This window comes from Bombyx mandarina, chromosome 01 (assembly GCF_030267445.1).
Source record: "Bombyx mandarina strain Sakado chromosome 01, ASM3026744v2".
NCBI classification, from domain to species: domain Eukaryota; kingdom Metazoa; phylum Arthropoda; class Insecta; order Lepidoptera; family Bombycidae; genus Bombyx; species Bombyx mandarina.
In genome coordinates, this window is record NC_143208.1 from 13,063,790 (window position 1) to 13,083,942 (window position 20,153).

The window sequence follows — 20,153 nt, forward strand, 5'->3', positions numbered from 1 at the left end:
GCTAAGTAATAATAGACTTTTCTTCATTTATGTATATAATCGCAATTAAATCCGGCGCATACCGCACTTGTATACAACAAGTATAAATCGCTCATTTAATTACTTTGCATTAATTACCTAGTGCAATGTTTTTCTTTTTATAATAGATAGAAAGTCGAAAGAAATCATTTTATGTAAGGCATTGCTGCTTTAGAACAAAGATGGAATAGGTGCGTAGAGGTTCACGGAGACTAAGTCGAAAATTAAAATTAATTTTATCACGAAAAGTTAAGTGTTTTATTATTAGGCTAGTTACTTATCATCCCGCCCTTGTACTTTATTTGAATAAAACTATAAGCATATCGAAGTAACAAAACAGCATAATTTACATACTTGTCAAAATAATATCTGACGCCGGCTTCACAAAAATCCACAATCCTGAAAAGTATCGCAGGAGCAAAACTCAACCGGTAATCAACAAGTTCCGTGAAGCTAGTTTACACTAGCTAGTCAAGACCCCAAGAGGCTACTAACAATAAAAAGGTAAAATAAAGCGCTAATCTTTTTTAATGACATTAAGTACTCATCAGTCATTTTGAGGTATTCAATCGACAAGTACAGTAAAAATGTTTTTTTATTAAAAAGGAAAGACAGAAAGGAAAAAAATGGAATTGATCAAAAGTGATCCATTCCACTCTCCTCCATTTAAAGTAATCGAATTAATAATAATTTATAGTAAGTATAAAGGAAAGAACTTCATATTCCCACATCGCGCTGTTCGTTAAGTTATCATTGACTTTATAATTTTACCTTACTGAATAAAGTTTCTATGATAGTTTTCTTAAAATTATGTATACATTACATACATATATATATATTCTAGGTAATGTAATTATTGATGGTGTAATAATGGAATAATTGTTTTTTGAGCACTTGTTATAAAGGCGCACACAAAGTCCCTTAGTTACTTATTTTATGAGTACGACACATCAGCAAAGGAATCCCTATTGTGAGTCCGCACGGGTAGATACCACCACCCTGCCTATTTCTGCCGTGAAGCAGTAATGCGTTTCGGTTTAAAGGTTGAAGCAGCCATTGTAACTATACTGAGACCTTAGAACTTATCTCAAGGTGGGTGGCGCATTTACGTTGTAGATGTCTATGGGCTCCAGTAACCACTTAACACCAGGTGAGCTGTGAGCTCGTCTACCCATCTAAGCAATAAAAAAATAGCCGTAATCTGTATATTGTACAAATCAGAAACCCTAGGGAATTCATTAATACATATTTATACGCGCATTCCTAGAATTCTTAAAATCTCAATTTATAGCGCCTTCAAGAATTTAAGCGCGTACTATCATCGGCTAGTTAACATGTAACACGATTAAAATTTGACATCGTTCATTTGAAGCCGAAGAGATTAGGGTCGGTTCATATTACGGAGGCATGTCGCACGTGGCGCTATCATGGATTCTAATTACTCTTTTATTGTTTATATACTCTTTTATTTTTTGTATAGGCTATTATTTGTAATCGATTTTTTCAAGACTAATTGCACACAATTGAAATACATAGGAGGAATAAATTAACTCAGACTGGATAATCAAAGGCGTATTTACTACGTGATGCAATAGTCAAGGCCGCTAAGACCTAAACTAACAAGGCGACCGAAAAAGTCGAAATCAATGAATTAGATTACGCTACGCTATCTTACTTACCCTACAAACCGGAAAGTGTTATACTGTACTCAAGGCAGGTGTCGGCATTTACGCTGTTGATGTCTATGGTCTCCAGTAAGCCCCTAATACCAGGAGGGCCGTGAGCTTATGTTGCTTGTTTTGTAAATGTCGTAGCGCTATTCTAGATTTTGCTGTATTTCTTATACGGGCTCTACATTCGCCCGCGAACCGCAGCCGCGAATCACGGCCGCGGTTCGCGCATGAACACGACGTGAAAAACATAGCCCTCTACACACGCAACCTTTCGCATTTACGTTCGCGCATTTGACTGAAATGGACGTTGAAGTTGCTGCTGCTCTGACATTGTGCGCCTTAGCGTGTTACAATTATACGTTTATAAAATCAAAAAAACAAATAAAAAATAAATGGAGGAGAAGAAGGTGGTGGATGACACAAATCCATCGCAACAATCCTTATCTTTTTTTCTATACGTTCTGTAGCTAGACATTAAGGAATCCTTTTTCTTCTTTAAATATGGCACAGGAATTTCCATAATTGCACTAATTCTCAGCCATGCATCATGTACTTTATTTTTGTTTTTATGATCTCCATGTTGAGCTTGCCAAAGCACGGGCTCAGCATGATAGCATTCAATGAACGTTAGTTGCCGATCGTTACTCCATTCGATACTCATGACACCCGCTTGTCACTGCGTCTCGCACACAACTGCGAACATACCCGAGTGTAGATGCCTTCGCGTTCGCGCTTCGCAGGCCCTTTGTCGCGGGCCAGAAAACCGCCACTGGACGGGGAACGCCGCGAAGCGCGACCGCGAAGTCGCGAAACCATCCACACTCGCGGTTCGCGCCCTTCGCGGACGTTCGCGTCGCGAATGTGGAGCCGGCTTTATATTCTATGTTAGCTACCGCGAACCGTATCAGGTGGAACGTATATTTTTTTTGGAACGAAGTTCCTTATGTGACGATGCGCAGGGGTACCCTAATCAGGAAAAAAGTCCGTAACGTAAGATTTTTATTATTTATGTATAGCATTAGCATGATGGCTATACAGTGTCTAATGTATAGTCAACGTGATGACGGTTTTCTATGATATAACACAATTAGGCTTAATTATTATTATTCATATAAATAGCTGTTTCTTTGTATATTATTATTATATATTTTATTATATATTTTTTTATAAATCATAATAAAATAAAGTTGATAACTTTGTAAAGTAGTTTTATTTTATTTTTATCAATAAAAAAATCATAATAAAAATGTGTACCCGAATAATTATTTTCTTTATACCTCGAATAAAACTTAAAATTAATATTTTTATAATAACGAACTTCGTTCCTATCCGGTGTCCCACGACACCACACATCTTTTTTTTCAATATCGCAACCCACCTACGATCGATCTTTTTTGTCTTTGTTTTCTCCAAATCCACGGACGGCTTACTGTTTATGAACGTTTTAAGATGACAAATTATTTATTTTTAATTGTAACCTTTAAAACGATCGGCTTGTGACGCGACGAGATAGATAGATATATGTATATGAGTGGGAGCGTTCGTCTGTTCGTCGCACGCACTCACCTTGAACAAACAAACCGCACCGAGTTTAACGACTCGGACACTTTAGCTTTCAAGTGACAAATTTTATTCGAAACGCAATTTCGAGAGATACAGTCTTAAATAAAATTGTATATACATATATTTTTAAGTATCATTCATAGAATGATGTCGTATACGATTCACAGTTGATGAATTTGATGAATTTGAATGTGCGCTTAATTTTGTAAATATTTTTATTGCCCTTGATTGTTGATGAGCATACGGCCTACCTGATGGTGTGTGGTTGCCGTCGCCCGTGGATGTCAGCAATGCCAGGGGCAGAGCCAACCTGCTTCCTACCGTTAAGTACTCTACACAAGCCTTGTTTTAAGAAGGACATATCATATATGTAACCAAAACAACTTTGACTATCTAAGAAACACAGAGAATGACACTTTAGGGAATACAACAATGCAAAATAATGCGTTTTTGTCCAGATGCATTCGAAATACACAAAAAATAATAATATTAAAATTAATTTAAATCAGAAAATACAATTTCTACGTAACAGGGATTCATAACAAACGGCCCCGGTTCCCAGGAGTTATTAAGTAAATAATAATGTTATTTATCGGAAAAGATCTATCTCAACAAATAAACAGGAATCGAGCACCGAGACTGTCTTGACACTGCACTGTTTACTTTGTATTTTAAACTGTATCAGATGATACGAGACGGTACGAGAAGATGCATAAAATGAATTTTGAAGTTAAGCGACGGTCATATCTGCGAGTATGGTGCGAAGCGTGATAATTTCACGATGATGTCTGGATTAAGAAAAAAAATGCATAATAAAAACTCAAACAAACGGATACAAGAGACGTAGAATATCCAAAACTCAATGGCGAATCTTGTTTTCTACCCAATGTTTGCTGTTGCGGGAACCAAAATTCCATAGCATTGACACTGGACATACTAAAACAGAATAAAAACAATAAAATAATAATAAAAAAAAAACCTTATCAAAAATATAATACTAGCATTGTTTTTCTATTCAATAATATCTTATTTTTATACACGATGAAGCGTAACATAATTTCAGCTCGGCCATGTGCTCCCCACATTGCACTCCGTCAGTATTAACTGACAAAGTTATTGAAAGGTAAAACCAAATACTGGCGGTCATTTGTTTACTGTATCCCGACCGCACTGTAAAAGGGTTGTTATAATTTAATGTTCTAACATTATCGTAATATCTTTGCCCTTTAAATTTTAGTAACCGATTCACATTTTACATACCGCAATGTAAGTATTGACAACTGCCGCGACAAACAAGATTGAAATTTCAATTAAATTGAAAGCTTACTTACTTACTTAGCGACTAGTTGCTAGACTTAGCAACTTAGCGACTTACCAACAATTATTACAATTATATCGAAACACGAATTTTCCGTGTAGATTCACACGCAATCCAAAACCGTATCTGTGCTTAAAATTGTAATCGGTGTTATAAAAAAAAAGTACACATCGGTACATTTACACAGATCTCAATAGACTGTGATCTGTCACAGGTTGAGTACAGTTCGGACGAAAAAAAAGCTAATATCCTATGGTATTTCTTAGCTGGATACGACATTCGGTAAACGAAATAGTTGACATTAAAACTGACATTCCAAAATCGAACACTAATTCCCATATTGCGGTTTTTTTCAAGATTATCACTTATGGCAAGTAAAATTGGCGGTAAGGCGCCTTGTGACCTCAGATGCCACCAGTAGTGTAGGTACTACCACCCACCCTATTTTTTCAGGGAAGCAATAATATGTGACAGCTGTTTTAATATAGGTATACCTACTCTTGTCTCAAGGCGGGTGAACTCCGGTACCCAGTTACCGGGTAGAAACAATTTATACAACATATTAATTTTGATTAAAATACAGTTTTACTTTTAGTACCTACTTTATTCGTTTTTACTTACTTTATACTTTACAGGATGAGTTTACTTTAATTTCTTAATACGACGCTTCGTGTACAAACGTTTAGTCTTCATGACCACCGGAGGCGGAAATGATGTTATGAATTGCGGGACACGCTTGGAAACCTAAGAAAATAGATACTCTAATAAAATCGTTAGTATCCTAAGCTAGTAAATTAATTAATTATCTTTGGATCTGTTTGGATTCCGATTTCTTCATATTTTACCCAATAATATCTATAGTCCTGTGCTCGGGTTGACCTGTGGGAATTAAACGTTAATTATTTATGTACATGTCATAGGATGAACATAAATATAATCTATAACAATCAATTTAGATTTTTTAATTTTTTTGTTGTTTTAGATTAAAGGTATAAAGGTATAAAACGTTGCCAAAAGAGTTAATGTATATATATAAAAATGAATTGCTGTTCGTTAGTCTCGCTAAAACTCGAGAACGGCTGGACCGATTTGGTTAATTTTGGTCTTGAATTATTTGTGGAAGTCCAGAGAAGGTTTAAAAGGTAAAAAAATAATTAAATTGTTTTTCCTTTGATGTGTCCCCCGTCGGACGGATTCCTTTTGTTTGTTTTAAGTTTATTTTATACAAGAGTTTAGATCTTTTATTTATCGATCGAGGCACTACGAAGTCTGCCGGGTCAGCTAGTAAATAAATAAAAATGCAACGACACTTAACAGAAAACTTCATTGTATTTTTTTTATTAAGAAATTTACGAGCAGTGTTTATTTTTTTTTTTACTTTGTTAAAATGTGAATATGAAAACGGATAATAATAAACAGATCTAATTTCGATAGTTGGGCCAAAACTAGCTAATGAAAATGAGTATTTGTAGCTTTGCTTGTTTGCTTGTTCGCATTCTACATGATCGTGCGATGTTTATCCGATTCAGTTGAAAATTAGTACAATTGATAATATCAAATCTTCAGAAAATGTGTAAGTAACTTGCCATTAATGTTAAGACAAATGGCAAGCGAAAAACTCCAAAAATGTGTATGTGTAATTCTATATTGTTTGAAATTGATAAGTTGTATATTAAGCCTTTATTTTCAATTAATGGTTAATAAACATTATATAATGTTTATTTCAATATAATATACCTAGCAATATAGAATTAATTTGTAATTAATTGTAATATAATTAAAAAAAAACATTGAATGTTACTCATAAAATTGATACCTATGATTTAAACAAGTACTTAAAACATTGTTTATCTTTATCAATAAGACGATAAACACAAACATTTACAGAAATATGTTAAGAATTCGAAAAACAAACTGTATGCACGCAAAACAATTCAACAAATCCTTTCAAGCATTCCCTCGAAACAAAAGCGGTTCATGAGCACAGTTTAAAAGGGGCCTATTCTTCATAATTTTTGTTACACTTACGTCCCTTTTCTTGTGAGTTCGATATATTAGGGGCGATGTGTTTATACAAGGGATATTTGTATGTATATGTGTGTGTGTATTTAATGTTAAAATAAGTCTACCAACCGAAATTAGGCGAGGAGTCTAAAACCAAATCGCAGCTGTTTGGTTTACGCGGTATCGCCACCGCCGCCATCGTCATTGCACATCGACATATTCCGATGTTTTTATTAGGTGCTTCCAGATTGATTTTTATCTAATGTATTGAAATTCGCTATTTTTTTAATTTAATTTACCGCGCATGATGACTTTGTATCTTGATTGTAATCGTTATCTAGGTTTTGTACCTTAATCGTAAACATGCATATCAACTTTATCTACCATAAAATAAATGTCTCTCTATTACGCACCTCGTCGAAGTCGGTCGAGTCCCATAAATAACAGTTATGTGAGTAGTAAAATCAGAAAGGTAATTATAATTTAAAACTTATACGTCTTAAACAATGAAAACACCGTTATTAGACCGTGCCAGTGGACCATAGTCATTGCTGTCATCGTTTCGCTCGTTTGCGCTGTGAGCCCGTGAAGCCGTCGACGCCAAAAAACTATAAACCTAAAATGACAAAATTAGCATCATTTTATACAGAAAAGCAAAACGCACGTGTTGTTGCAAATTGAGTGTGATGACGTCACGCGGCCCGTGAAGTCGGCACTTTGTCGCCTCGCCCCTCGATGATTGCTCAATTAATTCCGTCCCCTTTGATGTGTGATGAGTGCGTAGTATTCAGGAACAGAGGGCCAAGAGTCAGACCGTTCCACTTCTAATTCTACGTATCGATCGTTCAAACATCAGGTGTAGCTTTTGAGTTTTATATTTTTAACGTACGTAAAATGTCCGCCGTATTGAAATTAAAATTCCTGCATAGCTGACTAAGAAAATAATAAATATTCAAAATTGTTTTGTTATATTTTCATCAACTACATATCAGTATCACGCGTCTATCGTCCATCACTGAACATAGGCTGTTTATATTCGTAATATAGCCATAGATAATACACATAAAGCTATTACTTACGGTATAATATTATTTAAATGTGAATATTTAGAGAGTATTTTACGAGTATTGTCACTATTGAAATTATGAAATGATTTAAATACGACCTTATTGTACTTTTTTTTTAATTGTACAAATTATGATACGGTAATTTGTCGCTTTTTAAATTTTCATTTAATTGTTACCATTTTACATATTTTTACAATGTTCACGAACGACTAAGGTATAGTTGGTCGACATTTTGAATATTGTGCTAACTGCCGTCTACTTTTGTAATAACTACATATTATTTACGTTCCCTTTCACACAGAAATATTTCGTAGTACCTTGAGGTCTGGCAGTATATTTTAGTGTTTTATTTTCACAATAAGAGGAAACTCAGGTGTTAGAAAAGAGATAAACATCTTCTCTATTAAGGTTAAAAAAGTTAAAATCGATATCTGACTTTAAGGTAGGCGGAACGTCTCGGTGTGTCATATGGCATCAAAACGGTAGCCGTATTCAAAGATTCGCGATAGTCCTTTGATCAAGTCGAAGAGATGATGGATTGATGAACAAAACCGGACGGTCTAGAAATTAATCTCTCATTTCCGTTTCAATATTATTTATGTGTTCAGTTTGGCAGTCATCGAGACTTCATCCGTATCCGCTTAAAATAAAAATTATGAATAGAAAGACCTGAAAGAAAAATGCACGCAGCATTTGTGCATGGATATTAATTATATGAAAACGCGCCGAGACCCATAATGGAAATAGTCGAAATCGAAACCGCAGCTTGAATAGGTGGCTCATCCTGAACTAATTTATAGATAGCGGAATCAATTGAACGTCAATACAAAGGGACTAGCTGTAAAATATGCTGATCCGCAAACAGTTTCATTTGAAAACCGAATTCGAAAGGGGTGGCAAACGTGCGGTGACGTGATAACGCGGCGCCACTGATGCATGAGCGCTGATCCCCGGTTGCATGCGCTTCGAACAAACCGTGAACAATGTGAACAAAAGTGAATAAACCTGCGTTAATCCCGACGTTGTGCCGAACTCGACAGCGGATCGTACTGTTACAGAGGCGCCCGCGCTCGAGACCTCCCGCCTCGCCTGTCTACGTCTTATCAAACAAAACTTCATTGAAGATTTTTTTTCAAAGTTCGTGTAGTTATTTTTGGAGCGCTGAGTTTTCTTAATAATAAATGACTTAATCATAAGACCACATATCTAACAGGCATTGCGAGTACTGAAATTCAAACGAATCTCTAGCTGAAATTGAATTACAAATTTGACGAAGGTTTTTATTTATTTAGTGTATGACATGAATGGAACCGAAGGGATTTCATTAAGAAATAGTGCTGAGAATTTTTTATTTTACTTGAATTCAGCGATCACTGAAAGTTGAACTTTATGTCTTTGAGTTAAGAATGATCTTAAAAAGAATGTAAAAATGGAATATTAATTTTTTTCGTGTCCGGAGTCCGGTCGGCCGGAATGAATGGTGTCAAACAAAATGACAAGTCAGTTTTAATTTTTTGCGTGTTTTTGATAGACGCTGTGGCGGGCTCTGTTAGATGGTTGGTTGCTAGAGTGCCTACCTGCTGCAATAACAAATCTAAAATTTGACCGATACGTAAATTTGGTTGGTATTATGTTGATATCAAATGCAAATGCAATTATGCAAATTCGTGAACCACAATAATAACAAATTCGAATAGTTAGATGCGGCCCACCAGATTATCGCCATGCGGCCTGTTGAATCAACCATCATTGTTCCCAGAGTCGTGTCGGTGCACGGTTTTATAGGGAAAAGTATTCTAAGTAGCTTTCGCTATCCAGTTGGATTAAGGGTCTGGTGCAGAAAGCGATCACTGCTTTCACAGCCGATATCTTATATCTTTCTTTCTGTCGGTCATCCACTTAACTCTTCGACTCTTCGAAATGAGCACACTCCAGCTTTAGTAGTTCTAGTCATGACTTATGGAAGACGAAAAGCTAATAATTCACATAACAGCTCAGTACCTAAAGCCCACGGGTCGACGAGAAAATGTCGAAACTTTTGTAACGATCAGAATTAATAGAATTTGATGCGGACATCAAAACTGTCTTGTTTTGATCAGACTTTTATGTTCCCATCAAACCAGATAAGCGATAAAACGTTCAAAAAATGTTTGCAAAAACTTCCATTGAACGATCGACCAGAAATTAAGAGCCCCCGTTGCTCGGAACAGTAAGGTGCCGAAGTATTATATTATTTCGTTACCTACCTGAAGACTCGCCAAGACCACCAATAATAAAGTAAAATAGTAGCTTTATTGTTATCAAATTGAATTAAATCCGATGTGAAAGACGTTACGTTTACAGATCGTAAATAAAACGTTTTGCTATAATAAAAAAAAGTTCGCGTTACAAACTAAACATCCTATGGTGTGGTAAATTACAATTCTATTTCATCCTATCAAGAACCAAAATAAAATGAACTAGTGTAAATGTAAGCGTGTAGAATGTGTATTGTTAGTTTTTGCAGATTATACGTATGTATAGTATTGTTAGCCGGAGGCACGGTGGCGCGCGATGTGGATTATTCACCCGATTACCCCGTGGTCTTCGATTCTGTTCCCGAATGCGGGTATCATCGCAGTCTCTGAGCTGTTGCGCATTTGGATTAAGTCTTTGTGTGTGCTGATGGATAATTTATAATGAACAGGTAAACTATGTATATTCTTGAACATAATTTAGAACAATTTGTTTTTGAGGAAAATATACGTTAGTTACATAAAGTTTTCTTAAATGAAAATTAATACTTTGTACAAGAAACCGTTTAGGTAATTAATTAATGGCCTAAGTGCTACGTCTGCGGTTTAATGTAAGCTGCGAAATTCTCTTATGTAAACCAAATAATAAATTACCTCGGTATTTAAGTAGCTATTAGCGGGCAGCCGCTACAACACCAGATATTGAACCGCGTTATAATAATTTATGGGCATCTTCCGGAATATTAAAAAGAAAACTCAGTTTTATAGTTCTCTAATCGTTTGTTGAGATTTTATACAACATATCCCCGCGCTACGAGAACAAATAATATAAATTTTACGTAAATAGATGCGCGGCTTCTGATCTTTTTATTTCATTAATTGTATACAGTACGAAGCTTTCGTTATTATAATTTTTTGAAATGAATTCACGATCAACTTTTTGCAATAAGCGGGTATCATAAGTAAACCCTAATTTGTGATCATTGACAGATAAATTACTGTCATCATCGATTATCTATCGAATAAATTTGCATGTGCATTTAATACAACATTTTATTGTCACAAATCATCACAAACTACTTTACGTGGCTTAAACTTGACCAAAAAACCTGTAGCGTGTCATTCACATCGGCCGACGCAAGGAAATTCATGGTTTTCAAAGAAAAACATCGAACCGGTAAGGCATCTCACTCCAGTGAACGACATAATTTGGTGTTCACGATTTACGACTTCCTGATTGCGTAAAAACACGATATATAACTAACTAAACAAACACAGGCGCGCACAGCCGTCTATAAAGCGCAAGTTATCCCAATTTAATTACATTCTGGTATTTTTGTAAGTGCGGCCGAGACCGCCAGCGACGCTCGGAACCCTAGCGGTCAACTCAATACAATTTCGCAATCATAATGGTCTATAATATTTACTACGATATAACTACCGAAAAAAAAATCAAAACGGGAAAGAAGTTAGCTTGACAATTTTTGTTTTCCTAGTCCACGTTTTATCATTATGCGTTGGCAAATTTATATTACGATTCAACTTAGTTATCACGTCTTTATTGTGACTCTCTGCCAAGAGCTTTCATTAGGTACTGAAAGAGTAAACCCCAATAACTGATATTTAATGATGAAGCTAGTTAATGAAAATCATATGAGCATTTCTAATTTACGCTTCTTTTCGACGTACTATTTTTTTTAAGGGTTTTATTATTATTATTGTATTTGACTTTCCAAGAAGTTTTCATTCTAAAATTTTATATTTTTTTGTTAATATTTCATACCAAATCATACGAGAATGAGCACATGAAAAACAAGGAAACAAACCATTGAAACAAATACGTGAAAACAATAGCCAAAAACGTGCAGTTTATTCTCATATATTTATGACATTGCGAATTCTCGTTCTCAAGCACTTTAATGTGTTCTTATTTAAGAAGCAATCAAAACATTGTCATTCATTTAATCTCTTGTAAAATATCACGAAATTACTGTCGTTTGGCGATTACTTCTCCTGATACTCGTGTCACAAACCGGGGGACACTGCGACGCGAAATAGTTTACGCTTCTTGCGGAGAGCATTAATTTGTACACATGTAAGATATTTTGTTTCATCGTTTGTTTGTTTTTTAAATTAAGTTCAACATTTATTCCATATAACTGTTTTTTATTTTCGAAATAAACACCTACTAATTCAATAACCGTGATTACATTTTAACGTTCACTGGATGATGACCGAGCTTTGTTCGATTTTTTTTTTTTGATAAATTGTGTTTTTTAGAAATTATGTTTAAATACGAATTACATAATTATTGATATAATGATGAAATATTCCAAGATCGTTTAGGCATTTTTAAGTGAACACGTGAGTTAAAAAGAACAAATAAGAAAAATAAATAATTAATTTTTTTGATCTAACCTTAAAACAGGTTGCTGAACAACACCATCTGCTGAAGTACCTTTAGTGTTATTGTGTCTTTAAAGCAGTTAGTTGCTCTCAATTAAGAAAAATAGTATTATTATTCGCCAATAGATGTCGACAAGAGTTATAAAGTTGATTATTGAAAAACCGACTAACACAACACTTTCTGAAAATAAATCGTAGCTAGATCGATTTGTCGCCCCCGAAATCCCCTGTATACTAAATTCAGATTCAGATTATATATTATTATAACAAGAATTGCTCGTTTAAATGTATAAGATAGGTAGAGGGTATGGACGTTTCATGATTAGAGTGGGGGTAAAAATGAACCAATGTTATATTACATTCATAGTAATATGACACGATCATGACAATATATAGATTCCGATTATTTCGACTTTTCTGATGCTCGCCTTGCCTGGCTTAGAAGCCAGTATAAATATATCAGTTAAAATGGACCGAATGCTGCCAAACGAGATCTTTATTTTTTCAGCCAAATGTTTATCATGACTTCCTAACCAACATTTTAAACTACTTTATATTACTCCCGTAACGGGAATTGCGGGTGTCTTAAAAAGGTTCATCTTGACAGTCTAATATACCTCTTTTAAATTGAATAAACAAACAATATTGCTGAAAACATTTTCAGGTATATTGACTTTTACCACTTCGTCTAATAAATACACTTCTCTTCAAATTTAGATTTTCTTTTATTGCTTAGATGGCTGGACGAACTGGCAGCCTACCTGCTGTTAAGTGGTTACTGAAACCCATAGACATCTACAACGTAAATGCGTCACCCACCTTGTGATATAAGTTCTAAGGCCTCAGTATAGTTACAACGGCTGCCCCACCCTTCAAACCGAAACGCATTACTGCTTCACGGCAGAAATAGGCAGGGTGGTGGTACCTACCCGTGCGGACTCACAAGAGGTCCTACCACCAGCAATTACACAAATTATAATTTTTGCGGGTCTGATTTTTATTACACGATATTATTCCTTCACCGTGGAAGTCAATCGTGAACATTTGTTAAGTAAGTATTCCATTAGAAAAATTAGTTGGATCGCTAGATACGAATGCACCGGACGTCTTATCCTTTAGGGCACGACGACTTAAAAGTTTCATTTTTTTAATGATAAACTACAATTTATTAAAGCAAATGAGTGGAAAAACAGCTACTAAACAATTAAGTTCTTTTAATAACTATTATAGCCGTAGATTTAGTAGAACGGTGTGAAGAAAATGGATCAAAAATGTTGTCTGATTGATGTTCGTAAAAATCAAACGATCACAAATGTTTTGTATCGAGAAGCGTTTTCCTTATTCTACATAAGGAACTGTAATTGATTTGTTCACTTCTCACTTACTTAAATGTGATTATTGAAGGGAGGTTGTGGTTCCGCTATAAAGATATATGTACATATGGGGGGAGGATAATGTAAACATTTGACTATAAAACGTTTCGAACGTTGCCCGCGGCGGCATTGGTTCAAATGAGGGTTGGCGGGAATAGGCAAATATTTGCCCACAGGGCTGGGAAGCAGCCGACTAATTGTTCTTTAAATACCACGGGCTCACCCTTCAGCAAACAGTTTTCAAATCGATTATTGAAGCCGACTCCCACTTTTTATTTTTTTTCGAAAGAAAACGGCCTTTGCGTTGTCGTTCTGGTGATGGCTTGGTTACCATCCAAACATTCTTCGAACTCTGTCGCTCACAAATATTTGTTTAATAGAAAGATGTCTCTGAATATCTTAGAAATGTTTGACCCAAGTTTACGTAAAAAAAGACTCGAAGTTGTGAAATTTTACGGAAGGTTTTAATATTATGATTTATAATTTATCTTTTGATTGGTAATATCATTTTCAGGATTTCGTAACCAAATGAAACGAAACCCTTTATTCAGTAGGTATTTTCTATCTTTCCGTGTATTTTACTCGGAGATAGGCACTATGTGAATACCTCGCCTTGAGGCTTAACAGCCGTTTGAACCCGACAAATTTGTTTCTCGTCAAAAACAGGATGGTAGTAGTAGTAGTAGTAGTAAAATCATCATCATCATCATCGTCAGCTACAACTAAGGAAAGAGATAAATAGATGAAAACGGTGACGACGTTTGTATTATGGTGAAGTACTTGAGGTAAATCGAAACGGCAGTATCGTGTATCAATATCTATTGATTAATAACCGGATTAGTACAGAGCGATTTGAACATTAATTCCACAGCCAAAACAAAAGATCCGATCTCTATCATCTGAAATTTTAAAATTATGTTTTTTTTTTATTGCCTAGATGTGTGGACGAGCTCACGGTGTTAAGTGGTTACTGGAACCCATAGACATCTACGACGTAAATGCGCCACACACCTTGTAATATTACTATTAAGTAATTTTTTTAATACCTTTTTTAATTTAATTTTTTTTAATTTTTAATTTAAATTTTAGTTTAATACCTAGTAATTTATTTATATTTATTTATTTATATAACTAGTCAGGTCATAAGTATTGTCACACAGTAAAAACTTTTCTTTTAAAATGCTGGCCACAAAAAAGTTTATTGAATTCGAATTTCGAATTGTTCATGAAAATAAAAATGTATACTTTTAGAATTTTACTCATTTTTAAATATGGAGTGGATGCTTAAAGAAGACCGTGTTGCAGTGATTGCGTTGCATCGTTGCGGTTACGCGCCAATTCAAATTTTTAACATATTGAAAATTTTGAATATAACCAAAAGATTCGTTTATCGTACCATCAAACGATACAATGAAGACTCTAGTGTAAATGACAGGTCAAGAAGTGGACGCCCTCGGTCTGTTAGGACTCCAGCAGTGATAAAAGCTGTGAAGGCGCAAATTCAAAGAAATCCCAAACGTAAGCAGAAACTGTTGGCCCTTCAGATGGGGTTAAGCAGAACCACGGTGAAAAGGGTGTTAAATGAAGACTTAGGGCTTCGGGCATATCGAACAAAAACAGGACATCGTTTGAATGCTCGTCTAATGGACCTGAGACTGAAGAGATGCCGCGCTTTGTTGAAGCGGTACGCGGGAAAAAAATATCGGGAAATAATTTTTTCGGCTGAAAAAATTTTTACCGTAGAAGAGAGCTACAACAAACAAAATGATAAGGTGTACGCACACAGTAGTGAAGAAGCGAGCAACCGTATTCCGCGTGTCCAACGAGGTCATTTTCCATCCTCGCTCATGGTATGGTTGGGAGTTTCTTATTGGGGCTTAACAGAGGTACATTTTTGTGAGAAAGGTGTAAAAACGAATGCAGTGGTGTATCAAAATACAGTCCTGACGAACCTTGTGGAACCTGTTTCTCATACCATGTTCAATAACAGGCACTGGGTATTCCAACAAGATTCGGCGCCAGCTCATAGAGCGAAGAGCACACAAGACTGGCTGGCGGCGCGTGAAATCGACTACATCCGGCACGAAGACTGGCCCTCCTCCAGTCCAGATTTGAATCCGTTAGATTACAAGATATGGCAACACTTGGAGGAAAAGGCTTGCTCAAAGCCTCATCCCAATTTGGAGTCACTCAAGACATCCTTGATTAAGGCAGCCGCCGATATTTACATGGACCTCGTTCGTGCTGCGATAGACGAATGGCCGCGCAGACGAAGGCCTGTATTCAAAATCACGGAGGTCATTTTGAATAAACTTTAGTGTCATAAGAATCTATGTTTTGTTAAGTTCATTTTGGTATATGAATGGCTACATAATGAATAAACTTGTTTCAATTATTTTACATTAAACATGTGACAGAATTTATGACCTGACTAGGTATATAAAAATGAATTGCTGTTCGTTAGTCTCGCTAAAACTCGAGAACGACTGGACCAATTTGGATAAATTTGGTCTTGAATTATTTTTGGAAGTCCAGAGAAGGTTTAAAAAGACAAATATGAAAATGCTCAGAATTAAAAAAAAAAAAACAATTTTGTTTTCCCTTTGATGTGTCCCCCGTCGGACGGATTCTTTTGTTTGTTTTAAGTTTATTTTATACAAAAGTTTAGGTCTTTTATTTATCGATTGAGGCACTACGAAGTCTACGAAAAATAAATATAAAATTTTATTGTATGTCTTTGAGGTATTGATGCGTCATTATAGGAACACCCTCGTTGAAACTGTATACGGCTACGCTGCCACAGGTGGCTTATTAAAAATATGTATGTGTCGATTTCCTTCAAACGAAACTCATCTATAATTACATTCGTACAAAATCTATGTTCGTACAGTCTTATATTTAACATGAAAAATGGAATCCGAAGCCGACATTACGTGATCGACGTGTATTCCACTGTCAGCGTTTCTATTCTCGTCACCTCTATTTGTCATGCTTGTCTAATTTGTGTTAATGTCCATGCAAAGATTTATTGTTTTTAACTTAACATTGCTCATGTATTTGGTACTTAAGTATTTCCCAGTTTTGATTACAAGATCTCATGTGAAACTGTTGTTTTAATATTAGTAGGTATCACAGTTTTCAGTTTTTGTGGACGCCACAAAAAATGTGCTCACGTGTGGTCAAGGTCAGCGACCTGTTTGTGTTTGTATCGTTCTGCTTTTTGACTAAAGCGATTGAAAATGGCGGTTGCGTTTTTGATTGTATTAGTGGATTCTTTTGCGAATATATACGAAATGAAACAAATGTACCTATATCTCGCCATAGTGCAAATTTAGATGTGCGATCTGTACGAACTTAATCGGATCCTCCTTTATGTTAAAGTGATTAAAATTAGAAACACAAAATTAGACATGGTATGGTCCATGTGACGGTCAGTTGTCACTGTCGCTCACGATGTGCCTTGTCAAGCTGGGGGCATAGCAAAGCCACTGTCTTCTTGATGACTTCTCAAATCCCCTTTTGAACAGAATAATCTCATAGCCGTAGTGGCAAAAGTAATCTCAACCGAACAACCCTTACGACAGCAAACCTTATTCTTTACTATAAAATCCTTATAGGCGTACGATTTTCATTCTCAACGCGTGATATGTTGCAAATCGTTGTAATTAGATTGACTCGCTGGTGCCGTAGTTATCATTGCTGGGCCGAGCATCGTGAGTTCGATTCTCACATCGGGCAAACATTTATGTGACGGACAGGTTTGTTTGCTTTGTGTATATTTGCTTAATATCCATGTACATATTTAAACGTATATATGTATCTATATCAGCCTCTGGTTTCCATAGTACAGGGAATTATAGTTTGAGGTCAAGCGATGTGACTTGACTTTTATCTATACTAATATATAAATCTACAGTGGTTTTACGGATGTTCCGTTATAACTACTGAGCCATGCATCCGATTGACTTGAAACTTGGCATCCATGTAGAAAATACATGTAGGTACTTAATGGATAGGTTAATATTTATGAGTGTTGGACTCTCTAATAATAATGACGATAAATAATAAATGTTAATTTTAAATTCCCAGTGAAGTGGGCGAGTACGGCTAGTTATTGTGTATAGTTTAGGTTGTATAGTGAGTTTGTCGCTTATTTCAGCACTGAATGATGCTCCACGTAATAAATTACGTTAAAATTTGGTAAACTTTAAAAATAAGAAATTTTGAAAAATAAGAATTGTCTGATTCCCTATTAACTAATTTAACTATTTTACATTACAATTTACTTTTGTTGTTTATATTATTATTACTCATAATAGCTAGATACTATAGCACAAACAAAGTATTTTTTACAACGCTGTCTTCATTTGGCTCGTCATCTAAGATATTGTTTATGGTGTAATTTTGATGCACATGAAAGCAAACCTTTCTGTTCTACGTAGTGGAATACAGGTGGAATCATTACTAAACACGTATTTTGAACCAAACTTTTCATGTAAAATCATTAGTCTCTATGAAAGTTTACAATACGTATTGTTTCTTTGATCTGTTCTCACATTTTCATTGTTTCAACTTTGATATTTCTCTTTCTTTTTAACGTCTTCGTTAACTATTATAGGTTATGAAGAAGTTGAATAGATTACTGACATATTAGGGTTTTTGATTTTTAATATTTTATTGAACTTTTAATAAACTTTCTAATTTATTTAAAATATTAACATAAAATAGCATGTAATAATTCAATTCAACAAAGTTTTTTAAATTACCATTAAATTTGTGTTCTCATTTTATGAAGCCCAAATTAAAAAAGACAATTTTTTATAGCTAATATCGTAAAATAATAATGAAATATATATTACATTAACAATTTACATTTAAGAGAGAGCCGTGTAAATATCAATTGAACTCGGTGTCGTGTGATACACTAAAACAATAAATCATATTGGTGTATTTAGTGATTGGAAACGTAGTACGCGACAGAACGAAAAGAAATTAAAATAACATACGTCGAGGCACTCGGGTCCATATGGGACATGTCCTAGTCTACCCTTTCTGGGCCCACTATTTTTGTAATGACAGTTTGCAGGCGGCAGCACTCATACGCTATATACGGAGAACAGTACAGTGTAAAGACTACAATTTAAAATTGCTGTTTGCGTGGACCTATAGGTTACTTGACGCTTGTAGCTGAAAATAAGTATTGTACTTTTTGACGAAACATGTTGCTGATAACTCTGTGTCTATAATATGACGAAGCCTATTGCGGATAATAATATGTACTTTTAGGTTATTAAACTACCTTGCATTGTTGTATTTAAAATCAAAAGTGCCTAATGCTAGAAGGTTAATTATTCGTTGTTGTCTTGGTTGACAGATAAGACATAAACTCTGCACCGAGTGTGGTCTAGAGTACCTCACTGACATTAACTTGACTTTAAATGTATAGAGCTGCCTAATTTAAGACGTATTTGGACGTAGAGATGGATATTTTTGCTATTAAAGAAATATAACATTCTACCAGTAAAGCGTCTTATCAAAAACGCTCAAATAAATAATTTGCTTGGAATCTCTTACTAAATCCACTGGTATAGTCGCATAGTGTATATAGGTCGCCTTATCCTTCATACCAAGGCGAGTCATTCCTTCTAGTTTCAATGGTAGAACAGCTTGTGCTGTTTCGAAGAGGGCTCCTTCTAAAATACGCTGAAACGGGATAAAATTGATTTCAGAAAATTCACTTCAGACCCCACATACTCTGGTTGACACTTTCTGCGTTAGTATGTTTTCATAACCGAATAACTGAAAAAAATACAGTTTCAGCAACAAAACCATCCATTAATCTCACTAGCTATGTTATTTTAAATGATATTTACTTTTTTAGTAATGAATAATAAGTAATGTCTCCAAACTCGATAACTTTTAATACTGATTTCTGTTACTGAGCGAAAATTTGAAACCGTGCAGTCATTCCCCGCAGCAACGTTCGTACGTTTCAGGGAAACACCTAATTTTATGTAAAAGCTGCAGACGTAAAACTTAGTGAATGAAGTTTTGCGAAAACCATTTTTATATGTATTGTTGCAATAGTGTGCCGAAATCTTGGTTTTGTTGCGTTAAAAAAGAAAACTTATGCGTAACTGCGCTTCAATCATTGAGCTTGAGATATTTTTCATCATTTCCTCTTCTCCGATTATCCGTCCATAGTAGTCAATAGTAGTATCAGCAGGTTGTAGGAACATGTTACATAACTGCACCTAGTAAGACCTAGTAGGCCTAAGCCTATAAGCTACTGAAATACGGACAATAGAGGGAATGATATGTGGACTTAACAGTCGTCTTTTACATATTTCCTGGACAGTCTGCCGTACCAAAGGCCCTAGTTACAATGCTCCCAAAATCTCCGCAATATGCCTACTCTAACTTCTACAGTATTTCGGTCATACTACACGTAGAAGATATTACAGCCTTGATCAACTGCTGGTGACTGACAAAATCGA